This window comes from Dama dama, chromosome 21 (genome assembly GCF_033118175.1).
Source record: "Dama dama isolate Ldn47 chromosome 21, ASM3311817v1, whole genome shotgun sequence".
NCBI lineage: Eukaryota > Metazoa > Chordata > Mammalia > Artiodactyla > Cervidae > Dama > Dama dama.
This window is the reverse complement of record NC_083701.1, coordinates 22,023,657-22,036,851: the sequence shown is the minus strand read 5'-3', so window position 1 is coordinate 22,036,851 and position 13,195 is coordinate 22,023,657.

Genomic DNA, 13,195 nt, shown 5'->3' with positions numbered 1-13,195 from the left:
AGATTTTCACAGCACCTAACATGGATGGGTGAAGACAGCAGTGCAAGGTTTTCCCTAATGAAAATGAAGTGTTCTTTTGAGCATTTCTTACATTTCATTGATTTTCTTAGGTGTCCTTGTATTCTTATAACTGAAAGCACATAGGAATGGCTTGAATATTGGTTGACTTTCACCCCATGGCTGAAAGTTCTTACCATCCTGTGGTAGGGATATGTATATGGAGAGTAGTTCCAGGAAGAAATCCTGCTGATGTGGGAAATAGGAAAATCTCCTTAAATTCACACTCCTCATGTCCTCACAGCATCTTGCCATGACTGGAGTCTAAATGTTAGACTGAACATTGTGTAGCTCTGAGCATCTCGTAGCTCTTCATGTGTGAGTTTGCACCCTAGGAGAGAGAGATGCAGCCCTCAATGGTCATGAGGTCATGGGGTTCTAAGCATCTCCTTTGTCATAAGCACCTTTGTTCCCAGACCAGAAGAGGAGAGGACAGCTGTGTCATTTTAGGGCAGGACTTTAAAGAATGATCAACTGAATCACATTTGTTAGGAAAAGTACCACTTACACAGATATATTTCTTTGTCAAAAGTGTGTGTGTGAGTTGAGTGTGTGTGTGTGTGTGCATGTACCATGTGTGACTGTGTGTGTGTCTGGGTCCCATCTCTTGATGTTCCTGTCTTACATCACAGCAAGGAGTGCAATGTCTGCTGGGTCTATTTAGGACCAGAAATGTGTGTTTCTAGCCTTGAATTCAATGTCCTCCATGAATTCTTTCCTCCCTGGTAAAATCTTTTTGGAGACAGGACCTAGTGAAGGGTCAGGAAAAATGCATAAAAAGGAAACACCTTACAGGAGGCAGCCATGAGGATAAAAAAAAAAAAACCCTGCAATTCTGACCTGAAGGAGAATAAGAACCACCATTGGTGTCTTGGAATACTCTTATGAATCTGGATGCATCCCCTATGCAAAATTTGAGTCAAAACTCTAGGCTTAATATTAAAAAGGAAGCATAGTTTGGAAAGATAGTTTTCAAAAATCAAGGAAAATTAACAAAAATCTTAAGAAAATGGTTTCATTTGATGATGCATTGCTGAGAAATGAAGTCGTTAAATCTGCATAACTGTTATCCAGGCAATTTACAGATGCTTCCTCTAGTATTGGGACATAAGATAAATAACTGGAATAAAAGTAATACATCAGCTGGCTTTAAATTAGAGCTTTTTAAGGAGAAAACTATGACTGGGTTGTATGTCCATTCAGTGGGGTTTATTTTCCAAGCAAGAGCTGTTTGGAAGATTCAGCATAAATAGGAAAATCTTGTCCCCAAAGGCCATGAACCTGCTCGCCCTAAGGCAGTTTTCTTCTCTGAAACAGGCATATTTATATATTCTTTAATGTATATGATTTATAGCTTGTACTTTGTGATGATTATGCATTGTCTATATGATTGTGTGCCTTGCAAGAAAATAAAAACTGTACCTGCTAAAGTCAGCCTTTCCATTACTGTGCTCAGTCATCTGCTCTTTAATGATGCTGCACTTCAGCAAGAACGATGCTCACTGAGTCTCCAAAACATAAAGTGTTGCTTTAATTTTCCACCCACAACAATGTTGTGGACGATTAACGGAAAAGAACAGAACAGGTGGGAGTCTAAACTGTGTGTGATCTTAAATTCTGAAACCTACTTAGGGCTTCCCTGATAGTTCAGTTGGTAAAGACTCTGCCTGTAATGCAGGAGACCCCGGTTTGGTTTAGGGTTGGGAAGATCCTCTGGAGAAGGGATAGGCTACCCACTCCAGTATTCTTGGGCTTTGGTTGTGGTTCAGCTGGTAAAGAATCTACCTGCAATGTGGGAGAACTGGGTTTGATCCCTGGGTTGGGAAGATCCCCTGGAGAAGGGAAAGGCTGCCCACTCCAGTCTTCTGGCCTGGAGAATTCCATGGACTGTATAGCCTAGGGGGTTGCAGAGTCGGACTGAGCAACTTTCACTTTCACTTTATCAATCACTTACGAAAATGCATGATTCCAGAATAGATGCATACTGCCTTCACTATGAAAAGCCACTATTTCACTATGAAAAGTATGTGCAATTCAAACTCAAGGTGTTCCACCAATAAAAACATGAAAATATCAAATATTCCTGGAAATGCATGCAGCTTCTGTCCTGTTTCTAATGAAATACAACCGCATCACTGTCGTGAATGGTCTCCAAACCTCATGGTGTTTGAACACACAAAGATCAATGTAAAATCAGCATCTTGACAAAAGAAAGATTTAAAAAAAAAAATAAAAACTTAGGGAAGGGAAATGAAAAAGGGACTCCTTGGTAATTAAGGAGAACATTCTAGCAACTCGTATTCTCACTTAGAAGAGCATATTTCTTATTACTATTTAATTTTTAACTCAATTTTTCATTAGCGGTTGGAGTTCGAGTGTGTTATAAGATCCCCTTTTTGGTATATCCTCCAGCTTGCTAATAAAAGAGGGACCAAATAGAATTGGAAAAAGTCTAAGGAAGCAAATAGTTTTTCATTTAAAACAAGGTCCTTTCCTTGAGCAGGATGCTATGTATTCAGTTGTAAAAATTCTGGAATATGCTGAACATGATTAGAAATTTATTTTTCAAGGAAATTGTTAATTTACTTGACTAGAGGGAAAACTCAACGTGTAGTAAATTTTAGGCACTTTGTTCGCCTCCTAACTCAGGGATGCGGCGCGTCTCAGGTGAGAGACACAGCTGGACTCAACGCTCAAGTGATGACTTCAGGGCTTTGTTTCACTCCTGGTATCTTTGTTCTGTGTCGCCTTCATTTTCAGGCAGTCTCTCTCTAAGGGTGGTACTGGCGGCCCCAGGCTCACATGGTCCTTACAGCTCACGATACCCAAGGCACAGAAGGGCTGTCTATTTTCCCATACATCCAAGGAAGGGATTCCAGCCTCCCCATCTCCTTGTCAATCCCTATTATGGTGGGACCAGGGATGCAGTACTCCATTGGCCAAAGCTCGTTTATGTGTCCTCCCCCAGGGGTGTACCAGCATGGAGGAGTCGGGGAGGACGGGTTTGCCTTGAACCTCATAGAGTGGATTTCCACTGGAAGGGGAGATCCACCCAAAAAGGACTCTGGAAAGAGAAATACAGCAGCTATCCACCAGTGTGTCCATCTAGTCAAACTTTCACTCTTTCCTTGATGGCTCTACAGGAAGAAAGGGGAGGAAACTGGTGGGAAGAGAAACATGGGGACCACAGCTTTGAAAGGAAAGTACCTGTAGGAGGTGTTTGCAGGTGGGAGGAGGGTGAGTGGAGGTGTGGGAGAGTGCAGGAGGGCAGCAGTAGGTCGCGTGAGGACCACAGGATCCAGGGACACGGCGCTCTGACAACCTACATCACATTTCTCCTTCTGCTCTGGGAACAGGGCTCCAGATTTATGCACCGCCAAGAAGAAAACCCACACTCCAAATATTTATATTCCCAAGTATTAATAGCAGTTAGCATTCAAATTTACAAATTTTGGATGAATAAAGGAGAATAGGTACTCTTAAAATTAGCAAGTAAAATTTAACACATGAACCACAAAACAATGAATGCTTTAGAAGAGTTCTAACATCAACATTATTTTATAAATAACACAAGGTGACATTTGTTAGGAAAAAAATTAATATTTGCAGATGTTGGAATAACACTGAAAGTGGCACTGCTAATACAGAATATGGTGTACTGTTATCACTGCCAACTAAATTAATGCTTTCCTACACCTGCCATACCTTCCATGTCCTACCACTTTTTATATCTTCCATAAAGATGAAACTCTGTCATATGGTGGCTATTTATACCTCCATTTATCCTGCAGCTATCAGGTCTGAATTAGACATCATTTCAAGGAGGGTAGATCCAGGCATTTCATTGCCATGGAGAAGAGATGGTGACACAGCGATGGTGAAAGGAAAACTCGTAGAATGATGTGTTTCCATCTGTCTACAGAAAAGAGGGTTCTGTCATTTGTCCTATAGCACCACACAAGGCCATGACATGTGCCAGTTGGAACATGTTTCCATTTGAGTGAAAATTAAGAGTGTTTGTTTCTGAGATAATTGGAGGAATAGTGCCTCAGTAAACACTGAATAGATTTTTTTTTTTAGTGCTGACTTTTCTTTTTGTAAACTAAAATATTTTTTTCCATAATCTGCTTTCATTTTTGAGTTCTGCTTAGATGCACAGTGATAAGATGACCCTCTCAAGGTCTTTTGCCAGTTTTTCTTTTTCTTCCTTCCTACCTTCCTCTTTCTTTCTTTTTCTATGATATATCTCTTCCCAACTTTATTTTCAGATTTAAAAATAGATCTCAGTGTTCCTTTAAGTTATATTTTGAAATTGCTCCTCTGTATATAAGCATTAGTTTTGAAGGACTCGTTGTTTAAGGACTGCAGGGTATTTCCATTTAGATCAATATTCAGGCAAATTTATTTGGTTTATGGAGATTTTCTTGATTATGTCACTCAGATATTAGTTCAAATATAATTGAGGACTTAATTACCCCACGGTACACACACAAATCTAAAATATTTTGTCAGGGAATAAAGAAAATTGAGCCAACATTGTCTTTATTATGGTTTGATTTGGCCAAGGTTTTCAAGCACCACTAGACGTTCATGTTGTGAGATTCAGCTGCAAGTTGAACTGGGTTTTCCTGCTATGTGCACTTGAGTAGGCTTTGTAGTGTCTTCCTAAACATACCCATAGAGCAGATCCTAATTGGCAATCCATGGGTAAAGTATTAGAGCTTCCACATCCTAGGACCACAGAAGGAACAAAGATCCAGCCACAGACAGTGGATATATTAACACAATCAATTTCCAATGGTCTCTAAGGAGAGACTCATGGGATGAATGGTTTAACTGCAGATAGTCCCAGATCATTTATTCTTTTCATATTTGTACCATTGGGAAATCACATAGCTTATTACATTATAAAAGTATATTTTTAAGATTTGACTCATTGTACCATTGGGAAATCACACAGCTTATAACATTATGAAAGTATATTTTTAAGATTTGACTCATGATGGCAGATGGTATTTTCCAAAATGGCAAACAGTATTTTTCTTCCAAGTGACCTTCATACAACATGGTTGATCTTGGCGTTCTTCCCGTCATATGTCCTGCCCCTGAACTTGGATAAAGCGGGGTTGCTATCTCAATCCCCAGAATGTGGCAGAAAGGAAGCTCTGTGATTTCTGAGATTAAATAGTGAATCGTGTAATTCTACCTTTATCTCTTGAGATGCTTGCTCTTGGAACCAGCTGCCATCTTGTGAGGAAGCCCAAACAAGCCCTCAGAGAGGCCAGGTGGAGAAGTCATGGGTGTGAGAGCCGTGGGGACATGTAAGAGTCCAGCTGAGGCCCCAGAAACCCCATGGCATCCCTGCCAGACCACAGTTCCAGCCCCCAGCTGTGAAGTCACTGCCCAGGGAGAACCCAGACATTGTTAATGACAGCAAGCCATCTTGCTGTTTCCTAATTCCTCACCCACAGTCTCTGAGCATAACAAAGTGGTTGCTTCCTCCCATTCTGTCATGTAGCAGCTATAACTGGGACACACGGACAGAAGCATTCAGATGTAAGCGCCTCCCCACATCAGTACCTCCCTACTCACCTGTCCACAGTGCAGATGGAGAAGTGATGAGAAGGAACATCCTGGAAGCAGACTTAGCCTGGCTTCCAAACCTTGTACACCCACCACTCGGCATCCTTTCTAAAGAATTTGTTGCTGTTTAGTCACTAAGTCATGTCCAACTCTTTGAGAACCCATGGAATGTAGCCCACCAGGCTCCTCTGTCCATGGGATTCTCCAGGCAAAAGTACTGAGTGGGTTGCCACTTCCTCCTTCAGGGGATTTTCCTGACTCAGGGATCAAACCCACATCTCTTGCATTGCAGGCAGACTCTACCACTGAGCCTCTTGGGAAGAACTCCTAAGGAATAGAATACACAGATACTAAAGCTTCTAAGAAACTCATCTTAGACCCCCTTCTCTCCAGCCACCACTGGACCAGAAGCAGCAGACAATGAATATATGAAAGACCTCTCAGTATCAGGAGATAAAACATCAGTGCTTTCATTAGCAGTGAAAACTGTGATTGCAGGCATCTTGTAAGAACACAGAGACTAAGTTTCATGTAGAGAAGTCTCCCTATCACAGTCATTTGCAGAAAGTAAATTTCATGTATATTATCTCAGATTTCCAAATATTATTGTATCAAATTATAGAAATGTCATCACTGACGACTTTGTAGGAAAGCTGAAAGATGGTGGGTTTGTGAGCGAGAGCAATTTGAATTTGAAATCACCTGCATTAGCTGACTTGATGACCTTGAACATGTTATTAAATAGTTCCCAGTCCTGGCTTCTTTATGCACTAAAAAAAAAAAACAAAAAAACAAACAAATGAACATGTCCACTTTGATGATATATTATCAAGTTAGATTGCTTGAATTTGGATTCAGAAGTCAGAAACACAATGAGATATGTACTTTTCGGTACAATGGTGAATATATATCCCAAGACAAATTATATAATGTTTAATATGCTGAACAACACAACAAACAGCCCATAATTATTTGTCCTCAGACTGGTGACATTTATTTGATCTGAGTCAGTGGCAGTTGGGGCACTAGGCTACAGGACTAGACACGAGAGCAGGTTATTAAAGTTTTTTTTTTTTTTTTTTATTAGTTGGAGGCCAATCACTTCACAACATTTCAGTGGGTTTTGTCATACATTGATATGAATCAGCCATGGATTTACACGTCTTCCCCATCCCAATCCCCGCTCCCACCTCCCTCTCCACCCGATTCCTCTGGGTCTATAGAATAAGGAGACCAGGAGGGTTCATGGTCTACTTCCTAAAATTCAAAATATTTTGAGTCTAGTGTACATGACTCTTCTTTAAGACTGATAATAGGTTTTTCAGGGAAAAATAGAGGGTGGGGTTGGGGTGGGTGGAAGAAGTTATACTTCCACTGTTCTCCGTGAAAGAGAAGCAGTAACTCACTTAAATGGCTGGAAGCATTTACTTCATGACCTGACATGCATATCTGTTTATCTCTGTACACACACACTCACACACTCCAACTGTGCCCTCAGCATGACGCACAAACTGCAAATCCTCCCACTCTCACTGTTGAGCAAAGAGCTCCCAAGGCTGGCGTGCACCCCCTATCCACAGGCTGTGAGGTTCTGACAGGGTGGCTGCCCCCGGGCTCCCACACCTTTGGGGAGATGTCGTGAGCAGGGGCCTGGGCCTAAGGGAGACCCTGGGATCCAGGAGTAGACCCTCATTCCTGGCCATTCCTCCACTGCAACAAAACTGTGCACGGGAAATCCAATGACGAAAGAGCAATGCAATGGCTTCATGGGAAAGAAATCCTAAAACTTCGTGAATGGTTTGAAAACAATTAAAATGACTTGAACTTGCCATGGGGTCGCCAAGAGTCGGACGCAACTGAGCAACTAAACCCACACACACATCCTAGTCTTACCTTTGAAGGCCCTTAATTTTCACTGATGAAAGTGTAAGAGGAGAGTGAAAAAGTTGGCTTAAAACTCAATATTCAGAAAACGAAGATCATGGCCTCTGTTTCCATCACTTCATGGCACATAGATGGAGAAACAGTGGAAACAGTGACAGACTTTATTTTTGGGGGTTCCAAAATCACTGCAGATGGTGACTGCAGCCATGAAATTAAAAGACGCTCCTTGAAAGAAAAGTTATGACTAACCTAGACAGCATATTAAAAAGCAGAGACATTACTTTGCCAACAAAGGTCCATCTAATCAAAGCTATGGTTTTTCCAGTAGTCATGTATGGATGTGAGAGTTGGACTATAAACAAAGCTGAGCACTGAAGAATTGATGCTTTTGAACTGTGGTGTTGGAGAAGACTCTCGAGAGTCCCTTGGACAGCAAGAAGATCCAACTAGTCCATCCTAAAGGAAATAAGTCCTAAATATTCACTGGAAGGACGGATGTTGAAGTTGAAACTCCAATACTTTGGCCACCTGATGCAAAGAACTGACTCATTAGATAAGACCCTGATGCTGGGAAAGATTGAAGGCAGTAGGATAAGGGGACGACAGAGGATGAGATGGTTGGAAGGCATCACCGACTCAATGGACATGAGTTTGAGTAAACTCTGGGAATTGGTGATGGACAAGGAGGCCTGGCATGCAGCAGTCCATGGGGTTGCAAAGAGTCGGACACAACTGAGCAACTGAATTGAACTGAATTTTCACTGCAAACAAGAAGGTGTGAGCAATAGTCACAAATATTTTATACTGGAGTAAGCCTAATCCTTGTCTGCTTCTTTATTCCTCTCAGATTTCCTGTGACCAACTTGGAGGGGAATGGGGCAGTTGGAGACCAGCAGGAAGAAGGGTCAGCTTTTTCCTGGAGGCATTAGTCCTCAAAACAGGTATTTTTGTCACTCCAGAGCTGGGCTGAAAATGGTGCAGCTGGAAATGCCCTTGATTGGGAGAACAGGCCATGGTCCTGCTGGGCACTTCTGAGTGGTTTCTTTAAAAAAAAAAATCATTTCCTGAGAGTTACTTTCCTCATAAAGCTTTTCTCCTACATTCCTATGTATCTAGTCCACACTGAATTTGTGATAAATGTTAATTTGAAAATTCAGAGTAAAATAGTAAAGCAGATGAAAGTGTTAGTTGCTCAGTTGTGTCCGACTCTTTGTGATGCTGTGGACTGTAACTGCCAAGCTCCTCTGTCCATGGACTTTCCAAGCAAGAATACTGGAGTGGGTTTCCATTATCTTCTCCAGGGGCTCTTCCCAATGCAGGAATCGAACCCAGGTGTCCTGCATTGTAAGCGGGTTCTTTATCGTATAGCCACAAGGGAAGCGTATTAAAGCACATATTAGGGGCTAAACTGTGCCCCCACCCACACAAAAGTTCATGTGGTAAAGTCCTAGGCCCCAGAACTTCAGAAAATGACTGTATTTGGAGATAAGGCCTTTGAAGAGGTACTTGAGTTAAAATGAAGTCATTAGGGTGACTCTTAATCCAGTGCAGCTGGTGTCCTTATAAAGAGAGGAGATGAGGATCTCTTGCAGGGAGATCAAGAACACAGGGAAAAGACAACCGTCTGCAGCCAAGGGGACAGCCGACCCTGGTGACGCCCTGATCTCAGACATCTAGCCTGCAAAACTATGAGAAAACATATTTCTGTTGTTTAAGCCATTCAGTCTGTAGTACTTGTTATGGCCACCCTAGCAAACCAATACAGAACATAATAGATCTCAAAATATTTAACTTATAAACAGCCCCCTTTAATTTGAATTTAAGTGGAAATAAGATTAAACAATCAAACCGTGGGACTTTAGAAAATTCCAAATTTTATCAGGTTTCTTTTCCAACGAAATATTTACATTTTCCCCTCAACATTATGCAGATGTAATTGACATATAGAGTTTCCCTGGTGGCTCAGTGGTAAAGAATCCACCTGCCAATCCAGGAGGTGCTGGTTCAATCCCTGTGTCAGGAAGATCCCCTGGAGAAGGAAATGGCAACCCACTCCAGTATGCTTGCCTGGAGAATTCCATGAACAGAGGAGCCTGGCGGGCTACAGTTCATAGAATCACACAGAGTTGGACACGACTGAAGAGACTGAGCAAGCATGCCAAGGTCGTCATTGTAATCACCATAGTGAGGATTGCCATGGTATTTGCAGCTGTCATAGACAATGACAATAGCTGCCATTATTAAGTGCTTTTGGGTGCCAGCCACTGTCTAAGCAGTTTCTATGCATTAGCTTATTTAACTCCATGTAAGCCAACGACGTAGATAATACCACTGGTCTCATTTCTTAGATGAAGGATTTAAGGTTTCAGAAAGTTAGGCAACCTGTACAAGCTTATGCTCTGGGGCCCAGTGTCAACGTTTTTTTGCAGAGAGCTGCCTCTATCCCTTTTTTTTTTTTTGGCTGCACTGGGTTTTTGTTTTCATACGGGCTTTATTCTAATTGTAGCACGAGAGCTTAGTTGCTCCACAGTGTGTGGGATCTTAGTTCCCTGACCAGGGATCTTCCCCTGCATTGGAGGGTGAATTCTTAACCACTGGACCACCAGGGAAGTCCCGAGCAGCCTCTCTTCTCTGAGACTTTAATCAATGAGGGTGACCCAGATTCAGAGTCTCACAGGTCCAGTCTGGGAGGACTCCACTGGTCCTGGGGAGAAGAGCCCTGAGGCCCTCATTGCACTGTAGGGCTGCCCTTTACGGTGGAAAAGTGTTCATCCCTGAGGATGAGGAAGGGCCTGCGTGTTCTAGCTGTTGCTGGAGCCCCCGCCTGGGAGGAAATACTTGCTTCTTTCTCGCTCTTGTACAATGACTTGAGAGCAAGAAGAAAACCCATCACTCATTGGTTTCAAATATGTAGAAATCAACCTTTGAAAACAGTATCTTCCCCAGATGCTCCCTGATTTGATTCTGGGACTGCCAGGCAAAGTACCGCAAAACGGGGAGCAGGAAACAACAGGAAATTTGGACTCGGTTGGGAGACTAGAAGGGTGAAGTTGGGATGTTGGCAGGACCAGGCTCCCTCTGAAATTCGGGGAGGCTCCCTCCTTGTCTCTTAGTTTCTGGAGGTGGCTGGCCATTCTAGGTATTCCTTCATATGAAGACTCTAGTCTCTGCCCTAGGTCACACGGTCTTCTCCCTCTGTGTCTTTTCTGCCTTCTTGCTCTCCTTGTAAGGACACCAGCACACCAGTAGGTCCACTCTAAAGCACCATCACCCCATCTCAACTGGATCTTAACATCTGCAAAGACCCTATTTCCAAATTAGGTCATATCTGGGGTTTGGAGTGGATATGAATTTTAGGGAGACACTATTTGGAAGATGAGTAGTTAAATAAATATTTGTCCCAGGATTCTGTGATGGGGCACAGCCAAAGGTCTGGGGTCAATTCTTTCCTATCACAGCAAACAAAGGGCAGCCCTTGGGGGTCACATGTCAGTTCTCTGCCTACCCAGCTGACAGACGCTTGCAAAGCAAGCCCTGACATCTGACATGGATGGAGGGAGCAGAGAGCAGCAGTGTCAGACCCTGGTGTACTCAGGCTCGGGTTGTCAATGTTTTCAAAGGTTACATTTGAAGGGAAAGGTTGGCTAATTTCTACTCGGATGCCAGTCATCTTGAGAAAGCTGAGGATTTTATTTGGAAATCTGAGACACTTCAGGTCCTCTTGATGCTTGGATATTTTTAACTGTTAATATTCAAAAACAATTGGCAGTATTCCTGTTGCCAACTCTTTGCTGGTTTGTCACCTGTGGTTATATATAAAAAGCAAGGCATCTGTATGGATTTATTTTCACAGTCAGTGACCTGATGAAGAAAGTGAAAAAGTGAAAGTGTTAGTCACTCACTCATGTCTGACTCTTTGCTACCTCATGGACTGTAGCCTGCCAGGCTCCTCCTCTGTCCATGGGATTCTCCAGGCAAGAATACTGGAGTGGGTTGCCATGCTCTCCTCCAGGGGATTTTCCTGGTCCAGGGATCAAACCCAGATTTCCTGCATTGCAGGCAGACCCTTTACTGTCTAAGCCACCAGACTTGATAAAAGCATAACAAACAAGGAAACAGGGGGTCATGGCTGATATTGAATTTGTTACAGTACTGCTTCTGTTTTACGTTCTGATTTTCAGGCCTCCTCCAGCCATGTGGGATTTTAGCACCCTTACCAGGTATCAAACCTGCACCCTGCCATTGGAAGGGGAAGTCCTAACCACTGGACTGTCAGGGCATAGAGCCTTCCCTTAGAAGGAGTTGGTAGGCAGCTTTTTAACATATCCAACAAAGGAAGTTTTAACAGTAGACACAAATCTTAATTCTGTGGACAATATGCTCTCCTGAAAGCCCTCTTAGTTATTCATCGCATATTGATGGAAAAAACCCATTACAATTTGGTAGAAACTTTTGGTAAGGTCTCTATCTAGACGACACATTTGATAAAGAGCAAATTAGGAAAAGCAATGAAATGTGTTTGTCTTCAGAATCTCTACAAATTCTCTACAATAAAAAAAACACATGTTCTCAGACTGTCTGAAAACCTATCCATTTTCAAGTGAAGTTGAGTTTTCCTGGAACTTGAAGCCTGAAACAAGTCCATCTTTTCTGGATTGCTCCTAGTTTTCTGTGAGTAAGAACAAAGTGTTTGCCCTCACTACTGTGAACACCAAAGAGATTTTTTGAGCCAAAAAAAAAAAAAAAAAGAGAGAGAGAGAGAGATTTTTACTGCAGAAAGATTTTTAAAAGTTATTCATATTGAAAGGTCCCTTTGGATTTATGGATAAACAGACTGCAAATTAAAAAACTTTACTAGACATGGAAAGAATGTCTACATTTGCCCTCACATCTGTGTAGACTTGGCTTGGACTCATGTATAAGTTTATTCTTATATAAGCATCACAGTGTGTTTAAGTCACTTCAGTCTTGTCTGACTCTTTGAGAACCCATGGACCGTAGCCCACCAGGTTCCTCTGTCCCTGGGAATTCCAAGGCAAGAATACTGGAGTGGATTGCCATTTCCTTCTCCAGGGGATCTTCCCAACCCAGGGATCGAAGCTGTGTCTCCTGCGTTGGTAGGCAGATTCTTTTTTTCTTTTTTTAATGGAGGATAATTACTTTACAATATTGTGGTGTTTTTTTGTTTTTTGTTTTTTTTTGCCATACATTGACATGAATCAGCCACAGGTGCACATGTGTCCCCCCCATCCTGAATGCCCCTCCCATCTCCCTACCCACCCCATCCCCCTGGGCTAGCTTTGAGTGCCCTGCTTCATGCATCGAACTTGCACTGGTCATCTATTTCACATATGATAATATACATGTTTTAATGCTATTCTCTCAAATCATCCCACTCTAGCCTTCTCCCACAGAGTCCAAAAGTCTGTTCTTTTCATCTGTGTCTCTTTTGCTACCTTGCATATAGGATCATTGCATAAAGGATCGCCGTTACCGTCTTTCTGAATTCTATGCCTGTGTGCTAAGTTGCCTCAGTTGTGTCCGACACTTTGCGACCCAATGGACTGTAGCCAGCCAGGCTCCTCTGTCCGTGGGATTCTCCAGGCAAGAATACTGGAGTGGGTTGCCATTTCCTTCTCCACGGGATCTTCCCAACCCAGGGATTAAACCT